Source organism: Nicotiana attenuata, unplaced genomic scaffold (genome assembly GCF_001879085.1).
Source record: "Nicotiana attenuata strain UT unplaced genomic scaffold, NIATTr2, whole genome shotgun sequence".
NCBI classification, from domain to species: Eukaryota; Viridiplantae; Streptophyta; class Magnoliopsida; order Solanales; family Solanaceae; genus Nicotiana; species Nicotiana attenuata.
In genome coordinates this window covers 65,187-73,700 of record NW_017670782.1, presented here as the reverse complement: position 1 = coordinate 73,700, position 8,514 = coordinate 65,187, and the positions used below count along the sequence as shown (strand labels likewise).

The window sequence follows — 8,514 nt, the reverse complement described above, 5'->3', positions numbered from 1 at the left end:
GCTGGTTGTTGATGGTGATCGGGTGGTTAGTTGTGGTAGTTGAGGTGGATAAGTATGTGCTTGTGGTTGAGAATGGTGATGGTGGTGGTGGGTGGCATGTAGTAGTTGATAATGGTACGCTGTGATGATAATTAATAATGAATATGGATGATAGCATCTTAATGGAATTAAGTCTTTGTTATAGATCTTAATCATACAGACCTACTCAGACTCATTAAGTGGATGTGAAGTAATAAAAGTAAACACACTTAATGATTAAGACCTGAATGATTAAGATTCTGACCTCTATTAAGTACAAACAAATGAGACCTAAGGAGTGTTGAGGCAGGGTCAAATTCCTGCTACTTCAATTTACACATATTAAAGGAGCGTAAAAACATATAATAGGCTGCTATTCTAGGTTAGCTTCGCTTCTTCAAGCTCCACTTTCATTTCAAGCTAAAACGCTACTCTCTCCGGTCCATAATAAGTGACCGTTTTACCTTTGGGTTACCCATTAAGGAAATACTAAATTGTAGAAAAAAAATAGTTAAGATGACTAATTCACCCTTAATTAAATGTTGCAGCATAGTTATAATAGCACTTACTTCTCTTTTCAAGTCACTACATTATTCAAAATAAAAATTTTAAACTTTTGCTAAAATTTAAAAACGTCTTTGAAAAATCAAATAGAGCCAAAATTTTCAGTTTTTAGTATATATATATATTATATATATATATATAAAATTGAGGGCCCTAAGCGGCTAAGCCCGGTGACTTGGCGCTCCCATTCAGCAGCAAATCTTGTTTCCTGCCTCTGCACTTAGCATTTTAAAGGTGATACTCCCCTCCGCGCGAATAACAAAAAAACCCTCAAAATACACAAACCTCTTCAGATGCACTGTCGCGTCTTCACACCGATTCTTTACACTCTGTTTTCTTTCAGTTTCTCTGTACTCCTCAATCCCTTTCACTTTCTCTGTACTCCTCCATCTCTTTAAGACCTCTCTCTTCCTTCTTATTTTTATGACCTGTTTGAAAAAATGTTATACATGGCACCCGGAATCAACAACTACTTCTGTTCAATCAACAGATGTCGGTATGTAATTCTTTCAAACTTAATCTTTACCAATTAGCAATTCTAATCTAATCAACTGATATATTTGCCTTCTCTAATTCTATTGAAACTTGAAAGAGCATAATTGGCGTCAAATATATTAGTAATTTGATAAATGATATCATTCAAGTTGTTCGAACCCGTCGGGGGTTACCTTCTCTATCTCGAACTGATAGAAATAATTCATAACTACTGTTTCTGCACATTTGGTAACTACTGCTCTAAATATTCTTAAATACTATTACCATTATTATTGGCCTAATGAATACCTAACGAAGGATTATCGGAAGAAACAAATGTGTATATTAAGCGGTTATGTGGTGTAATTTCAGGTTTAAATTGCAAAAAAAGCTTCTATCTTTGTGTGCTTTATGAGAATAAAATGGAACCTTGGAAATTGTGTTCGTGCTTCTGTATGCTACCAGTTAATTATTTGTTCTCTATGTTGTGAGTGAATTGAGTATTTTCTTTTATGCGAAGTGCCAATGTGCCGAGTGCTCTCTTTTCTCCTCACTGCTACTTTTTTTTGTAATTCTTTTTTCATCAGTTCCATTTATTTTTCAATTTTCGTGTGTTCGCGCTATTGTGTACTGCAATCTTATTTGCCTACTCTATTCTAAAAAATTACAACGACATAATTTTAATATCATGAGTAACTGATATATGTATATTTGCCTACTCTAATTCTATTGGGAAAAATGGATGTTTCTTGCCCCTTGAATCAGCACTACTGCTGTCGACGCAACATTTCAACCGTTGCATTTAATTAGGAAGTATGAAAGTAGCTTCAGTTGTTGTTGTATTGCAAATATAAGAATAACATACAGCCAAAAATAAATCTATGCTTTAAGCCTGTGCAGGGTAAAGATACTGATATACTTGGCTAATCTAATTTTATAGGTGTGGGGACACTATGATTGCGAAGACAAAACGTTGTTACAAGATTGAGGTACACTCCAGATAATCTTCGCCACTGCGATTTATGCACAATTCGTAACTACTGTTTCTGCACAATTGATAACTACTGCTCTAAACATTCTTAAATACTATTACCATTATTATTTGCCTAATGAATAACGAACGAAGTTATTTATCTGAAGGACTGCTATTATCTTTTTTGGTAACGAAGTTCGAGAACAACATCTCTCAATGAAGGTTATAGTTTACTCATATAGTTTTTCCATCTTCTCTACAGTTTTGTGTTCTGTTTGAAGTGACATAGGCATTTAACATTGCTACAATATTTAATGATCAGAAAAAAAATACCACGGCATAATTATGATTGCCTTGAACTGAATTTACCAATTTTATTGTACTATTGCCTTCTCGCTGTTATCCAAGTCCTCTTCTCCCCCTCCAAAAGACACGCTTACCTGGAGCAAGTCAGTTTTATTATAATCTGTATTGTATGTATAGAGAGAGAGAGAGACATACACTCGGTTACATGGCATTTCCAATTAGCAGGAAATGCATTTTCTCCCCCTCTATAGTTTTCCGCCTTTTATTTCACTGCCGAACAACATATCTTTCTACATAATACTAACAAACCGATTCAGATACCCAGCCGTCTCTTCCCACACCGATTCTTTACTCCCTATTTTCATGCACATACACATCAGTTTATTCCCATAATAATTCTTTACTCTCTTTCCATATCCTTCCAAATACTTCATACTCTTTCATCTCTCTTTTTACACTACTTCTCTCTACTTTTGCCGAATTTCTCTATACTCCACCCTCTCTACCTTCTTTTTCCCCCAAAGTTTCACTCCCTGCTAATCTCTATATTCTTTCATATATTTGTGTGCTATCGTGTATCACATTGTAGATTACTAATCCCAGTCTTCAATGCGAAAACAAAACTACTAAACAACATATCTATATGTGCAATATAGGTAAAACCTGAATTAACCGTGGTGCACTTGCGGGAAACTCCTTGCCGAGGGCCTATGCACCCCCGGGATTAGTCGGGGCTCTTAGAGACTCGGACACCCGGTGCAAATCAAAAAAAAAAATATCTATATGTGCAATATACTTTACTACTCATTTGATTGAAATGTTTATCAAAAAGCCGACTGCATACTTTTGCCATCAACTGATTGCAAATTTCAATTTTTTTGGCCTTTTGTTAATTGCAGAAAAATAAATAGTGACATAAGAAACAAGGGCGCATTCCTTTTCGGCCAAGTTTCTATTATTATATACTTTCTTCCTTACTTTTAAGATTTGAATTTTCTAAATATCTTTTAGCATTTCTATCTTTACAGTCTTTCTACTATTTCACCAATTGAGAAAGGACGAGTGAGAATGAAAAACAGAAGAAGACATGTTGATATCCTTTTCTCTTTCTCTTGCTAAAGTTCTTTTCTCTAAATCCTTTAAGACCTTAAAGGTAATCACTTGTATAAAGAGAGCTTGTAATTGTTTCACAATATATGACTTTGTTACCAACTTGATCTTCTTTAGAGAAAGAAAAAAAAAAGGGAATTGTAAGATGAAAGATTGCCCATTGTGTTGCAATTTTTTTGTTTTCTTGCTGATGCTTATTTTTTTTCTTCTACATATGTTTTCTACTTTCAGGGATTTTAAAATGAGCTCAAAAGTGGAGAATATGAATTACTAAAGACAAGAGAAATGGATATTTGGTGCTTTTCATTTGAGAAATTTACTGGAAGATATGACTTCTCAGATTAATGGTAAATTCTAGAGTAGCAGTCCTTGAACTGGAGTCTTTACCTTCATCCTTTTGAATATAAATAAATAAAAGAACTTTTCAGTAGCCTTTTTAACGGCTAAGATTGAGAAGGATGATAATGTTATTGATGGTTGTTACCACAAACGACTGTAGTTGTAGCGAAGACTTAACTTACTGCCAGGGCGGATCCAGAATTGAAACTCTATGGGTTCAAGCGTTAATGTATTTAGCATTAAGTTATGGGTTCATGTCTACTATCTATTGCAATTTTAGTGAAGTTATACACATAAATTTATCATTCGCTTTGAAAGTTATGGGTCCAATTGAACCCGTAACTAAAGTGGTACATCCTCCCCAGCTTACTGTCAAAACGATTGATGGCAATGATTTACTTGGTTGTTCGAATGACTTAATTCTAGATGTGGTATTTTGTTCCAACATATCGTGAGTCTCAATATATTGATATGATTTCCTTAATCAAGATTCCAGCAGCCATAAGTCAAGTTGTTATTACCTTTAATATCTTATTTGTTGTGTGTCTCTTCTAGGCACATGATGTCTAAGCAGGGGTTGAATCCGTTGTTCCTAATGGAGGATATTGATGTAATGGGCATTTGAAATGGCAGCCTCAAACAGACTACAGAAGTTGTTTTCTCTTTCAAGCCTCATGACTTTAAAGGATTCTCCTTCCGTTTCTTAAAGCATTTGCAGGGTGATGATATGCACCTTTTATGAGTTTGAAATAGATTTTTACTTTTTCCCTTGTGCAGGGAGAAAATAAGGTATAGAAACAAAGGGAAATCCTTTTTGCTGCAAGATTCATTCAACAAGATGATGGTTAGCTCTCTGCCTAGCAACAACATTTGTTGATCATCCGTCCTTGAAGATATATTGGAATTTCAATCATCTTAATATGTCACGACGCGGATTTCCCACCCTCGGGAGTCGTGATGGCGCCTACTAATGAGAGCTAGGCAAGCCAAATTTAATTACTTGTCCATTAATAATCTAATCCATTTAACAATTTTTCGACAATAATAAAAAAGCAACGAAATTCAATAATAAGCGGAAGTCTTAACATTTTATAAAGCTGATTGGAAATGCGGAAGGTTCAACAAAATCCTCTACCCAAAATCTGGTGTCACATTACTCACGAACTTCTAAGAATACTACATACAAACGTCTGAAAGAGAACATAAACTTTTTGTCTCGAATAAAATGAGATAACAGATAAAAATAAAGGATAGAAGAGATGCCGGGGTTGCGGACGCCTGCAAGGCTACCTCGGGTCTCGCTGAAATGAAGCCTGCTCTCACACTACTGCTGCTGCTGCTCGAAACCTAGTCCTGTGCAAAATAGCACAGAGTGTAGTATCAGCACAACCGACCCCTTGTGCTGGTAAGTGCCTAGTTTAACCCCGGCGAAGTAGTGACGAGGCTAGATTGGACTACACATAAACCTGTGCAATTATGAATATACAGCGGAATCGAAATACAAGACAAGTAAAACAATATGGGAGGGGAAGCATGTTGTGGGGAGATAACAGTTTGAAGTATAAATTGACTAATACAAAGAGAAGGCACAACACATGCAACAATAAGGAACGGAGATCAACAAGTGCACGGCACCACCCTTCGTGCTTTTACTCTCATCCTCACCAAGCAATAATATAAACAAACGTGCTGTCACGACCCCAATCCCGGTCGTGATGGCGCCCAACACTGATGCTAGGCAAGCCCGACCAATTAAATACTCTCAACCCAAATACGTAATCCGTTAACAAATAGTATGATTAAGATGGCAAATGTCAAGGTTCCAATCCGAATCTAAATAAAATAGTACGAAAAATAATAACGAATATTCCAAACATTTCCCAATAGATCTGGAGTCACGAGTCTAGAGCCTCTAGGTGTAACAGAGTAATATATCCATAGTAATAAAGAAGTCTAGGATATGGAAAGCCAAATAAAATAAAGGGGAGGAGTTGGGTCCTGCGGACGTCAGGCAGCTACCTCAACAACTCCTGAAAATAAACTTCACGAAAACAGCAAACAACTCCACTAAATCTCCGGAGCACCTGAATCTGCACACATAGTGCAGGGAGTAAAGTGAGTACTTCCAACTCAGTGAGTAATAAACATATATAATGGCTGAAAGTAAGAAATTCCGAAATATCACAATATAAAGCTATAATCAGCGATTCAGCACATAAAAAGGTGGAACAACAACAATACTAGGACAAGTAAGACAAACAGGTATAAATGCATGAATGCAATGCAATGCCCATGACCGCTGCGGCGCGCAGCCCGATCCATTTGGGTACCCGCGCTCACTGTGGGGGTTCAGACTCCGGAGGGGCTCCTACAGCCCAAGCGCAATATCATCGTAACATTCGCTGCGGCGTGCAGCCCGATCCACACTCAGTCCAGATATATATATGCATGCAAGCCACTCGGGCACAGTCAAATTGTTCATTTTTAGTTTCAATTATTAGGAATTATAGAGCTAAGTGTATAAATCTTTATTTGTTTACTAATCATTTCGAGGCAGTGTCTAGCTCATGACTGATATCATGAAATATGCTAAGCATCATGGAAACACTGATAAGGATCCTTGAAGGATGCACATGATAGGCACAAAGCCCCAAACAAATTCATAAAAATCCAAGTAGGAGGATTACCAAACAATTTCTAGTCAAGAACACAGTACGAACATCAATCGGAACGGACTAGGTCACAATCCCCAGTCACAATCGACCCCGCACTCGTCATAGAGTACGTGTCTCGCCTCAATATAGCGTCACAATGTGATATACCGGGGTTTCAAACCCTCAGGTCATCATCTACATCTATTACTCACCTCAACCCGAGTCTAGCTCGCTATGCCTTTGCCTTTCGAATCAACCTCTTCGCATGCCGAATCTGATTAAAACCACAACGAATACTTTATAAGGCTAAAGAAACATAACCCAATCGAAAAGACTCGAAAAATACCAAAATTCACTAAGTTGGCAAAACCCGAGCCCCGGGCCCACTTCTCGAAAAATTACGAGATTCACATCACCGGATTCCTCGTCTCGCCACGAGTCCATACATATAAAATTCACCAAAATCGGAGTCCATTTGACCCCTCAAACCATCAATTTAAGCTCTCTTAAGTTTCAAGCCCTAACCTCCATTTTTGGCATTTAATCCCTTAAATTTCAGTGTTCAATCCATGATTTTTCACTATATAAACATAATCCGAGTCCAATAGTTCATACCTGATGAAGTCCCTTCGAATTCTCTTCAAAATCGCCCAAAAAACCGCCTAAGCCGAAGTCTAAAATATTTTTCTTCTCTTTCAAAATCGTGAAAACACTGTTCACTTAAACTCAGACCGTTTTCCGCTTCTGCGGTTATCATGCCGCACCTGCGGTCACCGCATATGCGACCAAACGATCGCTTCTGCGATCTCACTTAAATTTCTCCTGACCGCTTATGCGGTCTAGAACCGCTTCTGCGGTCGCCGCATTTGCGGATCCACGTCCGCTTCTGCGGAAATTGCCAAGCCCTCAAGGACCGTTTCGCTATCGCTCACCCGCTTCTGCGGTCCATTTCCGCAGAAGCGGAAATACCAGATGACAGCAGCAACAGACCTGCAACACACCTCAAAACCTCTCGTTCAACCACTCGAATTCACCCCGAGGCCCCCGGGACCTCAACCAAAAATACCAATACATCCTAACACTTCATTCAAACTTGTTCTCATCCTTAAAACACATCAAACAACGCTAAAACCATCAAATCACATCGAATTCAACCCTAAGTTTCTTAAAAAATTACGCATTCGATCAAAAACCCAACCAGACGACGTCCAAATGACCTGAAATTTTACCCGCACATCCAAAATCACCTAGCGATGCTACTGCAACTCTCGGAATTCCATTCCGACCCCCGGATCAAAATCCCACCAAAATTCAACCTTCGCCAATTCAAGCCTAATTCTACACCGGACCTCCACATTCAATTCCGATCGCACTCCTAAGTCACAAATCACCTCATGAAGCTAACCGAATCACCGGAATTCACATCCGAGCCTTCTAACTTATAAGTCAACATTCGGTTGACTTTTCCAAACCAAACCTTCCTTAAAGAGACTAAGTGTCTCATTTCCTACCCAAACCAATTCAATTCAACTCTAACTCACCCGTTGCTGATAATAAAACATGAAAGAGCAATAAATCGGGCAAACGGGCTGTAATGCATGAGACGACGGGTTGGGTCGTCACCTCCTCCCCAACTTAAACAAACGCTCGTCCTCGAGCGGGTCGAGAAGCATACCTGAGGTCTCAAATAGATGAGGATATCTGCTCCGCATCTCCTGCTCAGTCTCCCAAGTAGCTTCCTCTACGGGCCGACCTCTCCACTGCACCTTTACCGAAGCTATATCCTTTGATGTCAATCTCCGAACCTGACGACCCAAAATAGCCACTGGCTCCACATCATAAGTCAAGTCATCATCCAACTGAACCGTGCTGAAGTCTAACACATAGGACGGGTCCCCAACATACTTCCGGAGCATAGAAACATGAAATACCGGGTGAACTCCCGACAAGCTGGGTGGAAAAGCAAGCATGTAGGCCACCTCCCCAACTCTCCTAAGTATCTCAAAAGGACCAATGAACCGTGGACTCAACTTTCCTTTCTTTCCAAATCTCATAACGCCCTTCATAGGCGAAACC

At 38.8% G+C, this 8,514-nt stretch overlaps 1 long non-coding RNA gene across 2 annotated transcripts; it reads left to right on the top strand.

Moving 5' to 3' along the window:
• Positions 1-762: 762 nt before the first annotated feature.
• On the top strand, positions 763-4,621 carry LOC109243275. 2 transcript variants are annotated; one of them, XR_002070535.1, is made up of 4 exons: positions 763-1,078; positions 1,997-2,045; positions 3,677-3,792; positions 4,340-4,621. It is a non-coding gene; the product is annotated as an uncharacterized LOC109243275 (long non-coding RNA). The 2 variants fall into 2 exon arrangements; XR_002070534.1 differs by lacking the exon at positions 4,340-4,621 and having other exon boundaries at positions 3,677-3,904.
• Positions 4,622-8,514: the final 3,893 nt, after the last annotated feature.